Source organism: Galendromus occidentalis, unplaced genomic scaffold (genome assembly GCF_000255335.2).
Source record: "Galendromus occidentalis unplaced genomic scaffold, Mocc_1.1 scf7180000077487, whole genome shotgun sequence".
Lineage (NCBI taxonomy): Eukaryota > Metazoa > Arthropoda > Arachnida > Mesostigmata > Phytoseiidae > Galendromus > Galendromus occidentalis.
The window spans coordinates 468,041-486,933 of NW_003805475.1; the positions used below are offsets into that span (position 1 = coordinate 468,041).

Consider the following 18,893-nt stretch of genomic DNA (forward strand, 5'->3'; position numbering starts at 1 on the left):
GGTCTGTTGGCAGACGGCACAACCTCCTGTGTAATGGCTAACGACCCGCAAGAAAGAGCTGCGCGTCAGATAAGAGAAATCTTGGAGTAAAAAAATCCTCGCTATTTATGGCTGGCCCAGAGGAAAAGCTACGTAGCTTTGATATACGGCCTGAGTGTCGGCTCCCACAAAGTACAGGTGGTGGCCGTAGAGGTGAGATCGGGGGGAAGGAGGGGTGGAGGAGGGGATTCGCAGAGGACGAGCCTAGCAGGCGACCTAAAAATGAGCTCCGCCGCGCCCACTGCACCGGCGAGCGTCGGAGAAGCGAACCCCTCGCTCCGGCCTCGGAAATCCGCATGCGAACTCCGTTCGAAAATAGCGTATTAAGCGCGTCGGCCGAAGTAACTGTTATTATGTCTCGGTCGCGGTGAGCTTAATTCACTCGGTGATATCCCTGTCCAAGGAGTAAACTGAGATTCCCTCTCCAAGAACATTCTCTTGCGTCCAGAGCAGAGGATTCCGAGCCTGTGGGAATTTAGTAGCGTTTCAGCGCTCTCACCCTGAGGAAATCCCGTAGGAGGTCGTTAAGCACTGAAGTCGGCAGGGCATTAAATAACCAGGGAGCCTCACGCTGACGCGAATTAAGGCAGAAATTCACTCGTAGAGCGACTGCTGAACGCTGCTTGATGAGTCTGGCAGCCGGAGCGCTGAGTAGCCGCTACGATTCATACGATGCTGTGCAAAATGGACAACTCTCACACGTAACCTACGGGGCTGGCGACCAGGCCTTGTTCAGTCCGGGCCAAGTTACAAGTCAGCGGGGGGCCTCCGACGAGCGCCAGCGCTCCTCAGAAGCGACCTTCCAAGACTCGAACAAGCTCCGGGCCGAGCTCAAACGGTCCGAGCGAGAACTCTTCTCCATGGGGACCACGGCATCGACATGACGTCGCCAGTTTGTTCTCAGAGCTCTCTCGAGTACTGATGTTGACACGATGCTTCCCGCGAGTGGTCGGAAATCCGTACTCCCACATACTTCATCATCTACTTCGCAGTGGGAAATATGCGGAAGATCACACGAATCATGTTAATTCGGGGGCTCGCCGCGTCTGTTGAGTGACCCGTGCGAACAGAACCCAAAGTCTCCATCACGAAAAAAGCGACTATCGTATGTTGCGCGGCTTCCGATGTCGCATGTGTTCAGAGCGAAGTTCTGCTCGACTTACCACTGCTCCTGAGATAATGAGAAGATGACGTGTTAATGAGCTAAACGAGGACATTGTGCTAACCAAGCAACTCTATCTGGAGCCCGCTCGTGAAGCTTCCGGCCGTCATATCATCGTCGAGTGCAACGAGACACCGGATATACCGAAGTGATAACATTGCTCGCTCCTCTTCCCCTCTCCAGCTCGTGCAAACTCATCGCTTCCGCGCGCTTTTCAAAGAAGTATACTCGGAGGAGCGTGGCGATTTTCGATCGGGGATGAGCGGAACTTTCTAATCCAGGGGATTCTAGCGACTTTGGACGAAATGAGTCACTGCCTTCGAGACTTCAAGGGTCGTGATGCGAGCTCAGAGACTCGAAGAACCGTCCGGTGCTCCTCAACGAGTGATTTTCATTGTTCGCCTTGCATTCGATTCGCTCAGAGCTCCTTGATGAATGAGCGTCAGCCGAGCATCACAAGTGCCCCAGCACGGCTGTACTTTTCAGTCGGCGTGCTGTGTCACGCTCAGATACAGATTGCACGTCCGGCAGTGACTCGTCTCAGCGATGAGACCGTATGGCAGACGCAGACGCGGGAAATGCTCCCTTGATTGTACATTTGTTTGTTTGTTCGTTCGTTTCTTTGTGTGTTCGTTCCTTCCCTGGACTAGTCATGCAATCCTGATCTGTGAATATTCGGACATCTCTCGATGCGTACCGATTCGTAGGAATTCGTCTGGCAGGATTTCCACTGCTCAGTCAGACGAACGGATTCTGCATGGCTTCTGGTCATGCACCGTCCGCTGCCTTTGCAGTCTCTGCACCGTTGCGGGAAGAACGTCAATGATCAATAAACATGTGGCATCGGTTCCCTCGCGAAACGATGCCGATGAGAATGCGTCCATGCATGGCGGGAAAAATTATCGCACTATACGGAAATTTCCTCTCGATCGATTCCTTGTATGTAGTAGCGGTCGATGTAAGCCGTCCACAGCTAAGGACGAACGTCCGCGCATTCAGTCGACTGCGTGTTTTCAATAACGTCGCTCCAATAGAGTACTCTCTCGCTCGTCCAATACCGTCGGCACTGGTGTGGGAGCGAGGGGAAGCGTCTTTTCTCGAGCCGCGAAAGGTACAGCAGCAATTGATTTCAGCCGCAAAAAAAGAGGATCGAGAGGGATAGGGATGGGAGAGAATCCTGTCCGACAACAGAGAGGTTGTGGAGGCTGAACAGGGGCACAGCTATCCGTCGGCTGTAGCTGGTCAAGGATTCCACCGGACTTCCAGCGAACGCAGCGCGCGGGACCCTCAATACATCCGACGATTCGCCTCGCGACAGGATAATCAGCAGGGTCAGTCGATGTCGTCCAGAACCTCAGTGACACCTCCGCAAAGATTCCTCACGAAAATCGGTTTTCCGAATGTGTCGTCTGCCACTCTTCCTACAGTTCGGATGATCGAGAGCGAGTCAAACTACACGAACTGCGGAATCGATTTCAGACGAAAGCCTCATACGTATAATTGTTTCGGATCATTCAAAAGCAACTTGTGGATTCATTGAGGGAAAAATTCTTCGGAATGAACCGGGTACAAATCCTCGCGGAAAACTCGAATTCGGGGTACCGAAAGGAGGATCTGGCCGCGCAAGCGTCGGCGAGATGGAAATTCTCCAAGAGCCGATTTTCTCCCGGTCTTATACTCGGCCTCTCTTTGCCGGTCAGTCACGTTGCACAATCGGCTGGATGACGGCGATACGGGAAGCGATAAAGTCATTGTTCGCCCCGGAGTTGCCATCAAACCCTCGGCCAAGAACAAATATTTTGCTGGAGAAAGCTCGCCTGCTTACGTAGCGCCCACTTCGGCGGAAGGCCGCGGGTCTAGCGGCCGTCGATCGTAAAAACCGTGGCGATAACCCGTCTGCTGTCCATCCTAAAAATGATTCCGTCAACGGGTCTCGATATTTAGTTGTGCGAGATCGCCGTCAACGATCTTTCTGTTTAACACCGAATCTTCGATCTCGTCACGGGTTTTTGTGGCATCATTTTGCGGAGACTTCGGCGAATGGCTATCTGACCGGACGAACCTCCGGGCTGAGTCTTCGTCGTCGGTATGGTCTCCGGCTTGTGAATCGCAATGAGTGGGGTCCGGAACATTCAGTGGGAACTTTTTTTGTTCCTTTTTTTTGACATCTATCAGTTTTGCGGCGCCTTTTCCCTCTCGGATCTCCCTCTGTGCCCGCTGCTCGACGCTGGGCATTTGGGTGGAATTTCAAGACAGTGATCGTACGTGACCAGAGTCCGTGTTTGTCATCCTGTACGGCCCAGAGGGGTTTCCGTTTCCCTTCCAGAACAAAAACGTTTAGACGAGGTGCTTCCGGATGGGCATGTGTACCCCCTTCTTGTATCTCTTGCGAGCTCCAGCAGGCTCTCGACGGAAAACAGAGAACCTCCGTGAAATCCGAGTCGGGCGCGCTCCGGAGAGATACGTCGCGAATTGGGCACCAATCGAGTGAGCTTCCTTCGATCGAGCGGAAGTTTTAGGAAGGGAACTCCTTTGCGGATGGGGGAAAAATACTCTCAGCGCGAGTATATGATAAGAATTCCGCTTTTTGCTCTCTCGTTATCATCGATGGCATACATCCTCGCCGTCGGCGCCGTACATCAGAGCCGAATCGGTCCGAAGCTCACAGGTAATATTTCTACCCCGAGTAAATGATACACGACTTTGGAGATAACCTTGCGAGAAGCCGTTCACAAGCGAAATATTGCGCGATGCACCGGCCGCCTCCGCCCATGTTTCGCGCGATCTCGACGCTCATATTTTCCTCGGTGTCATGGCCCAAGCAGAGAGCATCTCCATTCGACAAGCATCACAGAGGGATCCCCCCTCCCGGGAAACCTCCAATAGTTAGAGGATTGATATTCTGGAGTCTAGATTATGGCGAGACCATCGCAGACCCCTTGCTCCTCTTCGCAAATCGAAAAGTTGTGCTCTTCCCTCGGTACGTGTGGGTGACGAAATACTTCATCTCTCCCCTCGATCAGGCGAGGGTCATGATATGGCCGGAGTCCCGGTTACGCGAGCGATACCTCGAGCTGCTAGGTCGACGCTTCGGGACTGACAATGTGCGAGGGGAGCACTATCAATTTCAGATTTTGTGCAGAGCCACGCAATTCATACGACACGTGATACGCTACAATGTACAGACTTGGCTCGGAGCTCTATGAAAGTAATAATGGATGCTCATCGATTGCCTCACGGTACTTCTCCAATCGGCCTACCCGCTTCTGGGCTCTCTCCTGCCTCAGTCATTGAGCCCGACTACTACCGAAGTACAGTGAAGCTGCCGTGAAAGGATTCTCGAGAGGAGATTTCGAGGCCCGAGTTAGAGGTTGTCAATCGCAACGTTGAGCTCCATAGACCCCCAATGAGTCGACTACTATTGCGGGAATCCTGGCTCATGGGATTCCGTACTTCGGGAACTTCACCGTAATTCCGCGCATCAGACGACCTCGGAGTATAAAGCCCCTCGTGCTTGGATGAGTGAGGTCGCGCTGCTACAATCTAACTGATATGTCGAAGACTAGCTCCGCTGCGACGAGAAGAGGCCACGACTCTCGATATATCCAAGGAATAAGAACCAATTCTCGCTCCCAAGTACGAAATGAGACGAGGGGGTAATTCGGGGAATCAGAGTATCAAAACAATACTCGCGGAGGAGGAAGGAGTCGAGCAGGAAAGGGGGGATCAAGCACCAAGTATCGAGTGATTCCGGAGAAAAATCTCTGAACTATCACCAATGCTTCTCCGAATGTAATTTTCTCAGTTTTTCCCATCTCACCAGAAAAACTCCCTGGCCGCGACTTGCAACGAGTTTCGCCTCTGAAAATGGAATATGGCAAAATAGATGGAGTGACCCTTGGCTGGACCGCCTGATGGAACTGATCGTGCACGGATTCCCACAGCGTGAAGAGCCCTCAGTAGGATACTCTTGGGCTGAGCGCTGGACCAAGACTTGCTTCTCGGCTCGCTCTATCCTAGGTCATTCGCTCTAGCATAAATTCTCATTCTTTACCCACTCCTTGTTGACGAACTTACAGCATCCGTCCTCAAGGAATACGCATACCTACGATAGAGAACGCATTGAGTAGACTCCTTCGTGTCTGACTCGAGAGCGGGAAGGATTCATCGGTCCTTGCATCGACTCGAAGAGAGACCGCCATCTAACTCAGGAATTCTCCCCGCGTTCCAGAAACCGTCAGGGAATCCGTCAGCGACGGAAGAAATCAGTCGGGAGTTCAGCCGAAGATCAAGCCTCAAAACCGCAGTGACTGAGCGCTACCTGGAGCCGACTCTCTCCCGAACGTTCACCCGGGCTATCCTTCGATCTTCGTCCTGCAACCAGCGAGACAGAAACTCCGACGGCGAGCGGCGAAGACCGTCCCGTCCGGTAATTATTCTCGTTCGATCTCCGACTCCGAGCTCACCCATACGCCGCGTGCAAGTTTAGAACCCGAGAACGGCCGACTTCGCGCATGACGGGGTTCAGAACTTGAACGAAAATTCTCTACTCCCTGTTTGGGTGAGGCGACCTTCACTAATCATGTTCCGCTGATCCGAACATCACTGCGGCCGGTCTCCGAATGGGTCTCGTGAGATCTCCAGTCGGTCCGGTCACCAGGAGATGCGGTCTCCTCGAGGTTGGCGCCCATCTCCCATTATGAGAGTAGGTAGGCACTTGAGAGACGATGACCGAGCCGATGAGTATCCCACTGCTGCTGCCGTCAACGTTAGGCCGTCTCAAAAGCCGTCGTCCGTCAAGGGTTCCGCCCATCCGAGGGTGGCTGTCGAGCGAGAGCCTAGGAGGCGATGGTCCAGCCGAAGCTGCGTATGGCTCCGAATCATTCGCAGCGTTGATTCGAGGAACTCGCTGAGAGCGGGACTCGAAAGGAAGTCCTCGCAAAGTTTTGTATGGCCTGTTTTGAGTGGTTCAGGTGGGAAGGCTATTTGCTGCCGCTGGGCCTTCGGTAGCTCGGAGAAATGAGACGGGGAGTATTTTATACAGTCCCGAAGCTTCTACTGCTGATGCTGAGCATGCCCGCCATGGGAGTTTCCACCAGTTGAAAGCAAATGAGGAGCAGTGGGCCGACGGAAGCGAACCAATGAAGCCTGATGGGGACTTTCGCGCTTTAGCGGTGACGGCCGGGGCGGACGAGCAAAAAGCTGAGCAGCCGCTGCAGCCTGAATAGCTCTCGGCAGTGGTCTTGAGACCAAGTCGGACACTGACGTAATTTGGTGGCGCTCCCGCAGCTCGGTACGCAGCGATGGCGGTGCTTGGAAAATGTGCTCGCTCGTTTGCCTGGCTGGCCTCTCCTGCTCATTCGGAAGGGAAGGTCGTCGCGCTTCATTGGATCATCCATCAGTTATTCTGACAGTCATAGCGATCTCATCTCCACCTCCACCGCTTTGAGCCATTCTCTTTTTTCCGAGAAAAGATTCCTGAGCAGTGGTCGGTCGGGGATTCCGGAATCGAAAGGAAACGGCCCCATTCCCTTGTAAACAAAGCCAAACCTCAGTCAGATGATGTGCCATGAGCTATCGGATTGAAGCCATCGAACCCATTCGATCGCTCGAGAGATCGTAGACGCGAGCCGTGTAGATTCAGCCGGTTTTAGTTTCTGTCGAGCCCTTCGTCCGAATTCGGCGCAACCTGGCTATCGGCGGAATGGGGACGGGGAACGGCTCCCGGTTTCCCTTCAGAGCCGACAACTACGCCTCTGCAATGCGACGATACGATGCTAATGATTTTTCTCTGTCGACATCGTCCAGCTGCGGAAAGCGCCCCGATCACTAACCCCTTCAAGTTCCGGAATCGGTCTCGATCCCGCTCGACGGCGCGGCGGCTGAGCTTCGGACTCGGACGCCCCCTGGAGAAAAGAGGTCCCGGCGACAGGTTGTCGACTTCAGTCGCCTTCGCCTCCTCCACAGAACCCGTTTGCTTCTCACGAAGGACCATATTCAAGGGCTCAGGTCGACAGTGAATGCTCGACACCTTGCTCATGCACGACGGTACCTCGAGGAGCTGGGACCTGTGTCTCACTCGAGATTTGAACAGTTCTGATGTCAGGGTCCGGGGCCGAGCCCCTCTCCCCTCCCCCCCCGATTCCGTCAACCCTCTTAAGATCGGAAGGGAATCCGAACCTTTGGATTTTTCAGGAAGAATGGTCGCGACGGATTTTTCAAGCGAAGGAGGATGCCTATCATTACAGTAAGTTCTGATCAACACGGCGCGCCCCTATAGAACGGATATCCGTATAGTGCATTTGTACGGACGCAGCTCACCTCTCGCTCACTCACTCAGATGTCTTTCCATCTAGGCATTGAGCCGTCCCTCGTGGGCGCCGTCATCGGCGGCCATGTCATAATAAAAACAGGTACAGAATTTACAAAGCGTAAAGATTTCATGGAGCAGACCTCCAGTCATGACGACGCTGGTGTTCGCAGTAGCAAGGTCCGGTTGAGCGAAGGGGCGGAACGAGGGCGAATGCGTTTGCGCGCGGTAACAACGGCGTCTAGACGTGGACTCCAATGGGCGGACGCATGGATAGGACGAGGAGACAGAGATCGCTCGTCTGATTGTGCACAGATTAGACCATGGCTGAGTAAATATTCATGGAAGTTGATTGAAAGCGTAGATAAGCGACGAGAGCTGATGTACCTGCTTCGCTTTGTTTACGATTGTGTTCGACGAGGCACACTAGGAGGATGATAATTTGAAGCGAAGTGATTAAATGAAACAGACTTACACTGTCCGCTGGAGCTACGGATCCAGGTCTGGGATGCATGCGAAGTTAACGAGCGTCACCGGGATATCTGCCCACTGAGTAGTCAGCCTGCGACGGCACGGCAGGAAACTTGGCCGAGCTTGAGCAAGAGGATCCATGCCTAAGTGTCTGGCCGTCGAGTCGGCAAAAAATCTCTACCCTAACAGCACTGATGTCTCTTTCATGTCATGAGTGATTAATGTCAACTCGGCGCTTTTACTCTTGGGCCTGTTAAGCGTGTTGTTCTCTTTGTAGTGATGCTACGTCGCTCGCATCCGGGAATCTCTTGTCACCAACCCGGGGCTCGCTCCTCCCCCCGTCTTCGCCGCACCTCTATCCCATCCCTCGATGGGAAGCAGGCTGGGGACTTTTCCCTCGTGGTCGCTTCTCTCCTCTGGAGACGGTCTCCAGTGCGGTCCAGGCCCACGCAGGGAAAAGAAGTCTGTTGCGTGACCCGACCCTTCAGCGACTTCCACGATCGTGAGAACACAAAGAGAAAGGCTCTGCTTTGTGCAGGCAAGTGCTTCATACTTCCCGTGGCTACACACCAGGGACTGGTAGAAGGAGAGGACAATCGAGTGAGCAGCGGAAGCCGACGGAGAAAAATCCTCAGAGAAATGACGGAGTAGCGAGAGAGAATGAGAGACAGACAAAGAGAGAGACAGAGAGAGAGAAAGAAGGAAAGAGAGAGCGAGGGAGAGAGAGAAAGGAATCAGTCTCCTATGGGAGGAGAGATCCATGATGACGATGATGATGCAAGTATGCTGCCTGAATACTCTATTGGTAAACGAGGGATGCAACAAGAATTCCTCGGACGACACGGTCAAATATCCTCTCGTTACGATCAGTTATTCAGGGACAGCCGGAAAGAAGAAGAAACTAACGGCGAGCTCAAAACACGGACCTTATGGGAGAAGCAAAAATGAGTGGCAAGGACAGTGGGGCGGCTACAAAAATGAGAGGGACAAGAAACAAGACGGAAAATCCGGTCATGATGCCCAGCCAAGGATGCTGAATGAAAGAAGGCAGGGAATGGCCCTCCTGATGTCGTTCCTTCTTCCTTCTCACGGTGACCGTCAATTCACTGTTCAGGAAGCAGCCACTTGCAGAACGGAAACAATCATTTTTGGATTGGACGTCACCCTGAATTTTCGTCTCGCCACCTGCTCCAGCTGCTGCCGCACCACTCGCGCCCCCTCGACGGACTCAACGAAACGGGAAGGACACAGATGACGACGAGAACGATGATAATGACTTCTAGCAGCAACAGCGATAACAACAACAGGAATAGCGGGAGCGGGACAAAGAAGCGGGGAACAATGCTTCTCCCACCGGAGAACTGCCGGTATCCGCCGTCGCGAGATTCATCCATATGAGCTTCACCTCTGCTCGAGAACCGGGCTTGGTGGAATTATTTATCGAGGCTGCGATCGCTCTTTCATGCCGTCGTTGTACATTTTCACCGTTGCCCGGCGACCCCGTCTCGAGCCATCGCAATCGCTATACATCTCTCGAGCACCTACATCGACCAGGAGTCACTCTGTCCCCGGAAAAACATCTTGACAGGAACGATTGAGAGGAGGATTAGAGAGGTATCTCGGTCACCGAGAGAAAACCTTCAAATAAGACGAACGAAACACCATGCCCCAGCTCGTGTGTTCTCGCTCGTGTGTTCTCCAACGCGCGGCTGTAGATGTCCGCTCCGACGTAAAGTTTGATTTACGGGCCCTTTATGTCTGTGGCGAAGCTATGGAAGATTTAGCTTCCCCAAGTACTCTACGTTTTCTCATCCTCGTCTACCCCTTCCTGGCTTCGCTTCTTCTTTTTCTGTTGGCGGCTTCCGAATATCTTCCTCCGCTCTGTTTTACGATTCTCGTCGTCCCGCTACATACTTTCACATGTTACTGCCTCACCATTCACGGTTCACTTCTCACCTGTCTGAGGTGGTTTGCGTGATGATACTTCTCGACGACAAGCTCCTGAGAGTATCGGACACCCGGGAAGATTTGATTCGATCAGAGGAAAGGTTTCGACTACATTCTGAGCAGGACAGGACAAGCGAGGAGTCCCTTCCGGTTATGGGTACCAGAAAAATGGATATTCCGTCCGCTATTTCTGTGGACATGTGGATTACAATTCGAGAACGCGGCAAGCGAGAGGTCGCATTCTATTCTTCAGGTTCACATCGGAGCTCCCTTGAGGGTTTGGTCGCGGTTCTCTATCAGAGAGGCTCCCGATGCCCATTCTCGGCGGTTTCCGCTGGTTACGGCCTCGCCCATGGCTACCCCGACCCGAGGGATCCTCACTAGGGAGTGTAAGCTCATCGTCGACCACTGGTCTGAAAAGAGCCCCGGATTCGCGTGGGAGGAGTCGGCGAGCGATGGGCCCATGGTGCTAGCAGAAGCTACGGCTCCAGTTCGGAACGACGCGACGTTGCCCGGTCGTTGACGATAAGCGTAGTTCAGGACGAGCCGTTTTGACGTCTCGGAACACGAAATCGTGAGCACAGCCATCGCCGCTCGCAGTTCCTCTGAGACAGATGAGCACACCATGTTGTTCTCTCGGACTCAAATGAGGACTACGCTTTCCGAAAGACACTCGGCTTCTTACAGATTAGAGGCCATTCAATAGGATGGTCGAGTCCTCGAAACGTGATCCGGCATGAAGGTACATACTTGAGCTCCATCGACAAACTCAAAGCACGGAGACTCGCCCCCAGGAACATTCTATCAAGGGCGGAAGAGCCGGCTCGGAAACATTCGAATGGAATCGTCGACCCGATTTGAATAATTGAGTCGAATTCAAAAATTCGTGATGAGGAGCGACTGCGAAAGGGGACTCAAGCATCGCGTGGACGGTGACTCTCCAGTACTTTCGCAGCCGTCCCTAGGAATCGGCGAGCTCTAGAATCATAATGAATACGACCGCGTGTTCCAACCTCTCATGGAGCTCTGACCGGACCCATGCGAATGCATAATTAGATCCCATTCGGTTTCGGGTGTTTCGAGTGCCCCTGAACGCAATGCAATGGATGTGTCGAGTCAGATAAGCAGACCAGCGATTCTCGGAATTTGAAGAGACACAGCAATTTCTTGCAGCGCCGCGTAACCGGACCTCAATCTTGAGTTTTCTTAGAAAAATCTCACGTCCTCGCTCACCGGACCTGGTCTCAACCCTAACGTGCAGGGACGTCCTGCTTGAGGCTTCTCTTTTATCTCCCGTACAGGAGCTTCCATTTCAGTTGTAGAAATGACCGCATACTTTAGTGGACGATTTCGAGGGGATCGCGAAAGACCGCAAGTATAGCAATTCGGACCACAGAGGGTAGAAGCTCCGAGGACGTGACACCTCCACGTCAAGCGGTCTTTTGACGAAAAGATTTCCCCTCGCTCAGAAATCGACTTTCCTTCCTGAGATTCTCTGCTGCTGCCTCTGCGCTCATTTTCGGTCGCCGCTCTGAAACTCCTCCGCAGCTCCAAGCCGTGCGTCGACTTGCTCGCAATCAGTGGCTCCCTTCCGTTTGCACTTGGTTCGAGAACGTCTCAGGGACAGATTTGGCTCCCGATGGATCTGATCATCCGGGATAATTAGAGGGTTGTCTCTCCAACGAACTAATCTCTCGGAGATAATTGTTTCACGTAGCGTTCCTTATTTGTGAGAGCTGGCAGAATGCTGCTCAGAGTATTCCACGGAAAAGGCTCGCGAGCGTCTCCATGATTTATTCGGTCAAAGTGAAGATCTCCTCGATTCCACACCGACCGCGTCAGAATTTCCCGTGGAGCCTCGTAGAGCTGCGACGGATCTCGAGGATCCCGGGGAAGCTCAGAACTCCGCTCTAATCCGGAAGAGCCTTTTCGGTTGGACATGATCATTGTTAAAATCCCGAATCTCTTAAGACATGACGAAGATCTCGTCTGTGTCGCTACAGCTAAGCCCCGCGACTCGAGGGGGAGTTCCGCCTCGGGAAATGAATTTACGGTCATAAACGTCGAGAGGGTGGACATTATTCCTCGAAAGGGACGAGAAATATTCTGACGATACGGAGCTCGATGAGAAAGTGTCTCGCGGAAGATGCGAAACGAGAACGCAAAATCGAGGAGCTATTGCACTCAGCGATATTGACTCCGATCCCTCCAACGGCGGGAGACTATGGGAATCGGCGAACATGGTAAACGGACACTCGTCCAACGTAAGGCTGGACCGAAGAGGGCGTCCCAGAGAGTCAAGACGTGGCTATAATGGAACAGGCTGTATGGACTCGATATAGAGGAGCAGAGCGCTCAGGAACAATGCCGATGACGAAGACTTCACAGCCCATCAGGGCGCGAGCTGGCGGACATCGATTGCTCCCCGGAATTAATCAATGCTTTTCCTTCGTGCACTTCATCGAATACCTTTAATGCGTTTACAATCTTCCTCTTCTATCCTCGTTCGCTGCTCGTTGGCGACTCTCGAGAATCGGGTCAGAGGTAAGCTCGTGTCGGTAGTCGACGTCCGTGGCTCGGCTCGGGTCGGCGCCGTGGAGACTCCGAAGTCGTTCTTCTCCGTCATTCTCCCTCAACTCATCCTGCAACGTCGTGGCGGCCACCCAGCTCGAAAAAGCTAGCATTTTTGAAGTACGATCTGCGACTCCGAACTTAAACTATCCACGGAGTTTCCGCCGATCATCCCACGTTCCCATCGACGCATATCGATTGTTCGCTAACATATATGTACGTGTACGTCCGCGTACAGTTCAGGCAAGACTGGACGAATCAAGAATTCGGTTCTCCCGGGGAGCTTCTTACGGAACGACGAGTCGGCAATGGTACACAATTGATTTAAATGTATCCGATGAGAAACAGCTACCGTAGGTTTCGGCAGTCGTGCTTCGGAGCGGAGGAGCCGCTCTGGAAAGTGGAGAACTTCCCCTGCTCGTTCAGCTCCTCTGTTCCAATGGCGGAAGCGAGCTCTCCTAATTAGTCTTGGCCCTTATTTCCCGCCTCCAATCCGAAGTTTCCTCCGCACAAATACTCAAACACTCGATTCCGCTCGATGGAGAAGACGAGTGAGAGGATCTTCCCCGTTCAAGATCAACAGGAAAAAGTTCACTCGGGAGAAACTTCTGCTTCCCAATCGAGAAAATCAATCCCTCTTGAAATATTGGCTCCCACATCCCTCATGGAGGCGTGACGAGTTGACGCTCGCTGATTGCAAGTGCTCTTATACTGCCCCGAAGACCTCTTTCCCTCGGAGACTGTTTCCTATGGAGCTCAACAATCCTGAGTCGTGGCGCGCCAACTCCGACCTGAGCCAGGTTCCGGGGCATTCCCGTCGATTAGATCGCACCGTCGGTCATGATTCATGATTCTCTTTCGCATTGCTCGGAAAGCTCTGATACAGGAGTCACGGAGAAATAGACAGGCCTAGAGCGTGACCCGAAGGATCGAATCCGCGTGAGAAACCTCGAAATCTCCGAAGAATATTCGGTTTCCTCGCACTGGTTGGTGGGTTTGAGGGAGAATGCTTATTATTACTGACTGCGCAGATTCCAGCTGGGGGGAAGGTTGCTCGGCAGGGGATGCCTGGTGTGGAAACTCACAGCGATTGGGAACAACAAAGCAGGCGGGCCCGGCCGCTATAATTTCGCAGTGAAAAACTGAATCCTCTCTGAAAACGAAGGATCACCCCCTATAATAAAAGCGTAATGTCTGTCCGTCAGTCAGTTCGCACCTTATCGACTATTTCGCCCCATTAAGTGGACCCCATTCCGTGCGCCACGATTCCGTCTTATGCCTATGTAAGTTTGGTATCATTCCGACCCACCGTTTCTTGGGGGGAAGCAAAAAACTCCCAGTTTTTCTTCAGTATGTACTGTGACGTCATCGTGTATCCAACTGTCTGTCGGCGCCCGTTACAACGAAATTCTCCGATCTGCTCGCGGTAGACGACGAAGCCAAGAGATCGACAGATCAACCCTTCCGTCTACTATTCCCAAGTCAGAATCGCAATTTTTGCCAGTGCAGCTTCTCAAACTTCCGGTGTCTACTTTACATTGTTCGCGAGTGTCTCAGACCGATCTCGGATTCAATCATGCCGGGGCTCAGACGTCCACGACGGAATGAACGTTCTCGACGTCTATCTGCCCGAGACCGGATGAGACGTCTACGAGCTCACCGGGATCAAGACCGGATCGCCGTTTCCCGAGAGATCAATTCTTTCCAACAACAGCAGCTCCGAGTGAATCGCAGTGAAGCTCAAGCTGCCACCGACCGCGCGGAGAACACTGCGTTGCAACGTACCCTACGGGCGCGACGAACTCAGCAAGAAACGGAGGCTGCTCGCAGTCTGAATACGGCGCGACGCTCCGAAGCGCGGTCGAATATGCCACAATGTGAGCTCGAAGCAACGAGAACTGCAGACGCGACGCAACACCGAGAGACGAGGGCCCTACAGAACGACCACCAGCTCCGGAGCACGCTACACATGGCTCGAGATCATCGACGGCGCCCGTCGACCCCCCATCATCTGGGGCATATGGATGACCCCTGCAGCGGTTGCGGTGCGACTCATTTTAGAGCGGAGAAGACAACTCCCGGTCGGACTCCATATACAATGTGCTGTTCGAAGAACACGGTTGTGCTTCAGCTGTTCAACAATTTTCCACCAACGTTGCGCTCATTGTATGTGAACCAGGATGAGGATTCGAAGAGTTTCCGTAAATTCATCAGGAACTACAACAATGCTCTGGCCATGGCTTCTATGACCGCAAATATCGAGACGCCGCGGGGATACGGTCCTTATTGCTTCCGGGTGCATGGCCAGGTATACCACACGATAGGAGGACTGCGACCTCGGGATGGCGAATCTCCCCAGTGTGCGCAAGTGCTCATAATGGACACGAACGAGGCTGCTCAGGAACTCGCCGGCCGTGAAGTCAACAGGAACTGTTCGGAAAGTATCTTCATCACGCTCCACAATGTCTTGAAGGAGTCCAACCCCTACGTCAAAGCGTTTCGGCTCATGGCTCAAGTCGCAGATGAGGAGTCGCGCAGAGCTCAACGAGAAGGAAGAAACTCCAGACCCGTGCAAATGGTGTTCGAGCAGGATACCCAGGACGATCATCGACGGTACAACATTGCGTCAGCGAATGAAGTTGCCATTGTCTACGTGGGAGATGATGAATCTATTCCGGGAGACCGTCTTCTGATCGTGCACGAGCATACCGGCAACCTTCGATTCATAAGCTACTTAGATAAACTGTGCGATCCACTAACATATCCATTGCTGTTCCCTCTAGGGGAAGACGGGTGGCATCCTCAGATGGAACGCACTGATTCGGCTTCGCCGAGGAGAGCTAGAGTCACCCAGAAACAGTACTATTCGTACGTGCTTTTCACTCGGGATCAGGTTTTCAACCCGTTGCTCCATGCTGGCAAATTGCTGCAGCAGTTCATGGTGGACAGTTGGTTGAAAATTGAGATGAATCGCCTAAATTTCATCAGGCAGAATCAACATGAACTTCGGCTCGACACCGTTCGAGGACTCCAGGATTACATGCTGAGCGACGATTCTGGAGGACCACCCGGCCGCAGAGTAATTTTAGCCGCTTCATTCACCGGAGGGCCGCGGTACATGGTTGCACAATATCAGGACGCAATGAGCATTGTGGCCAAATACGGCAAGCCTGACCTTTTCATAACTTTCACTTGCAATCCGGCTTGGCCTGAGATAGTTTCCAATCTTTACACAGGTCAGAGCGCTTCCGATCGCCCTGATTTGGTAGCACGAGTATTCAACCTCAAGGTCAAAGCTCTTTGTGATGTAATATTGAAAAAGCAAGTCTTCGGTGGAGTGGCGGCGTACATCTACGTGATTGAGTTTCAGAAACGCGGATTGCCCCACCTGCACATGCTACTGACTCTGGAGTCTGATTCAAAGTTGCGAACCTCAGCAGATGTAGACCGTCTGATAAGTGCGGAGCTTCCAGATCCTCTGACAGATTCCGCACTTTACAAGATCGTGTCCTCTTGCATGATACATCGCCCCTGTGGGCGACAGAACCCGAGTTCGCCGTGTATGATCAACGGCCTGTGTTCGAAACGGTACCCAAAGACGTTCCGAGATGAAACTTCACTGTCCACCGAAGGTTATCCCGAATATCGGCGTCGTCAGGATGGCCGTTTCCTCATGTATCAGGGCTCGGCTCTTGACAATCGTTCTGTGGTACCGTACTGTCCTTATTTGTCCCTATTGTTCGATGCACACATCAATGTTGAGGTTTGCGCACTCCTTCATGCTATCAAGTACCTCTATAAGTACGTATACAAGGGATCGGATCGAGCACGGATACGCCTGAGTCGGAGCGCCTCTACTGACGACGAAATTCACGATGAAATTGACTCATACTGGGATACGAGATATGTTTGTGCGCCAGAGGCGGCGCATCGTATTTTCGGCTTCCTGATGAGCGCTCGCAGTGATTCCGTCATGAGGCTGCAAGTCCATCTCCCAGGTTTTGAAAACGTCAGTTTTCAGGCCGGAGCAGAGGAATCCGCCGTCGAAGCCGCGAAAGATCGATTTTCAACCTTGACAGCTTTCTTCGAAAAAAACAAAGCGTGCCGGGACTTAGAGATCGAAATAGGTTCGTTTCCTGAGGGTGTGTTCGATTGCCGCAGCCTTTGATATCATGAGATGCCAGAGAAATTCATCTTCAAACAGCAGCACTGGCACGAGCGTAAACGTGAAACAAATCGTTGTATCGGACGTATGTATTTCGTCAGTCCCAACGATCGTGAACGTTTTGCTCTGCGTCTTCTGCTTCTCTATGGATCTGGCTTCACATCTTTCGATGACGTTCGTACAGTCCACGGTCGAACGTATTCAACCTTCGTTGAGGCTGCCAGAGCAAGTGGTTACCTGAAGGATGACACTTTCTTCCGCCATTCTTTGCAGGAAGCTGCCGGTTTGGGTATGCCAGCTCAGTTGCGGGGTTTTTTCGTTGCCCTCATTGCTTTCGCCGATTTGCAATCAGCTTACGCTGTGCAACTCTGGCTTGAGTTCAAACAATTTTTCATGGAGGACTTTTTGCATGCAGGGATGCCGGAAGAAGTCGCTGAATCGAGGGCTTTCTATGACATCGCTCAGAAGCTTTCGGAACTCGGTCGAGATCATCATGTGATTCTCCCTTTGAACATTCCCCAACGAGACGACCCCGTTGGTTTCGCTGTGGACTTAGACTCCCACTCGGACCCAAGGGAATGGGAAGTATCTCTTATTGAATCCGGAGCAAAATCTGTTGTCGATGAAATTTTACTAAGCCTTAGATCATCCTCGAGGTCAATGCTACTTCATTGACGGGCCCGGTGGTAGCGGGAAAACTTTTGTATACACTACAATCTACCATTTAGCTGTGTCGAAAAGATTCGCTGTTGTCAATGTGGCCTGGACTGGGATCGCAGCTAATTTGTTGCCTGAAGGTCGAACCGTAACATCTACCTTCCGTTTGATAGTCCAAGACAATAGTAAATCCTCAAGCATGAAACGTCAGTCCAGGGAGGCGCAGGCTTTGCGGGCGACTGATATAATTATTTGGGATGAAGCCCCCATGGCCCCGAGAGAATCATTGGAAACGGTGAATTCACTCCTGCAAGACATCATGCAAAACACCGCACCTTTCGGGGGTAAAATCATGGTGCTCGGAGGTGATTTCCGACAAATCCTGCCCGTTGTGGAGCGAGGATCTCGAAGCCAAATAGTGGAAGCCTGCTTGAAACGCTCCGCATTGTGGCCGAACTTCCGCATTTTCCATTTGCTACAAAACATGCGAGTGTCTGAAGATGAGGCAGGTTTCAGAACATGGCTACTCAAAGTAGGTGACGCCAGCCTGCCATGCGATCTTGAGATTCCAACGGTTATGCATTGTCGAACAAATCTTGCGGACGAGATTTTTTCCGGCATCTGTCACGAAGATCACGACACCGACCTCGCAGATGTGACAATTTTGACGCCGAAAAATGTCGAGGCTCTCAAAATCAACGAATATGTTCTCGATAAGATCCCAAGCCGCAAAATAACGTTCCTGAGCCAAGATGAAGCTGTTGTTGAAGACCCGAGCGATGCCCTGAATTTCCCTACTGAATTCTTGAATAGAATGACTCCCTCAAGTCTTCCACCGCATGCTCTTCATTTGAAAGTAGGGTGCATAGTCATGTTGCTACGAAATTTAGACGTGAGGAACGGTCTCTGCAATGGGACACGATTGATCGTCACTGATATTCTATCGCGTTTGATCCTGTGCAAATTTGCCACCGGATATAAAAAAGGATCGCCAGTGATGATTCCAAAAATCGATTGCTATTACTCCCATCGAACGCTTCCGTTCAAACTCCGTCGAAGACAATATCCTCTTCGACTGAGTTTTTGCATGACGATCAACAAATCCCAGGGTCAATCTTTCTCGCGCGTTGGCATCGATTTGAGTGAGCCTGTTTTCTCACACGGCCAACTCTACGTCGCATTGTCGCGGGCCAGAACTCCTTCAGGTATTCTCATATCCTCACCGCACAGTCATGTGAAAAATATAGTATACGAGGAAGTTTTAGTAGATTCACATTCTCGCGATGAACTTATGTCATGAACCCTAAGTTCGCACACCAAGAACATAATCACCCATGCAATCGAAAATCGGCAAGAAACATTCGCATTGCCATTCGTAGCAGATCCAATTATAAATCGTCCCGTTTTACTCCGACCCGTTGTCATATTTTACGTCCAGATTTTTAAATCCATACTAGATCCAAGACGTTTCTGAGTCCATGAGCAACGCATGCACTAGCAGCGCACACGATCCAGCCGTCGCGCGCGGCCAAAGGCCGCGCCGACGGCTGGTTTGGGATAAACTGAACCGA

The 18,893-nt window shown here is 52.1% G+C and overlaps 1 pseudogene; it reads left to right on the plus strand.

Annotated features, from left to right (window-relative positions):
- Positions 1-14,598: 14,598 nt before the first annotated feature.
- Positions 14,599-18,622, plus strand: LOC100903664 (uncharacterized; annotated as a pseudogene).
- The last annotated feature ends 271 nt before the right edge of the window (positions 18,623-18,893 follow it).